The 763-nt window shown below is 57.7% G+C and overlaps 1 protein-coding gene across 1 annotated transcript in view; it reads left to right on the top strand.

Annotated features, from left to right (window-relative positions):
• The first annotated feature begins 534 nt into the window (after positions 1 to 534).
• The window catches only part of B4GALT4 (beta-1,4-galactosyltransferase 4), a 33304-nt gene continuing 33075 nt past the window's right edge, over positions 535 to 763 (top strand). The window contains exon 1 of the mRNA XM_006167631.2: positions 535 to 676. The gene's annotated coding sequence lies outside the window, so the exon portion shown is untranslated. The remainder of the gene's footprint in view (positions 677 to 763) is intronic.

Here is a 763-nt window from a genome sequence, read left to right as displayed (position 1 = left end):
CTCTGGGTCTCCCTCGGTTTGTTACTTTGGAGGCGGGTAGATCAGGCGGCTCCTCCAGAATCTCCTTTTCCCATGTCAGCCCCGGGAGGGGCACCTATCTGGCTAATGCCTAAACAGAATGTATGACTTTGTCACTCAAATCTTTGGTATAAATATAACTTTGTCTTGGCTTTCTGTAATACCTTTGAAGAAATTAAGTTTTGTTTTTTTTTTTCACAATTAACTCATTTAAAAGTCGCAACAGTCCTAGGAAAAGAGAAGGCCAAACAAATAGGGAGGTACATTATGCAGTTGAGGAAGCTGAACCTTGTCATGTGACGTAAGGTAAGTATTGTAACCCCCACGGCCTCAGTTTCCTGTTCCGTAGGCTGGGGAGGTCCTTGTCTCGTCCCCAAGGCTTTGTGAAAACGCACGCGGATGGAGTTTGGGAAGCATCCAGAATCTACCCCACTCCTGGCTCAAGGTTTTACGATCACCTGCCCTCCGCCCCTTTCCCGCCCCCAGGACCGGCTCAGGGGGTGCAAAGCCAGGCGGGAGCACAGGGCCGACCCGCCCCGGGCCGCCTCGGGGTGGGAGGCGTGTCCGCACGCAGGAGCCGCCTCCTGGGCGGCGCGGTCCCCGGCCGCTTCATGCCCTTCTCCATTCTCTGGCGGCGCTAGCTCAGGCTCCGAGCCGGGTGAGTACGCGCGGCCTCGCTCTGCCCGTGTCTGCCGGGTCTGTCCCCGGCCCGGGCTGGGCAGGCGCGGGGCGACCCGGCCTGGTG

The sequence above is a fragment of the Tupaia chinensis genome, unplaced genomic scaffold (genome assembly GCF_000334495.1).
Source record: "Tupaia chinensis unplaced genomic scaffold, TupChi_1.0 Scaffold144909_1, whole genome shotgun sequence".
In the NCBI taxonomy this organism is placed as follows: domain Eukaryota; kingdom Metazoa; phylum Chordata; class Mammalia; order Scandentia; family Tupaiidae; genus Tupaia; species Tupaia belangeri.
This window is presented reverse-complemented; position numbering and strand designations above follow the sequence as displayed.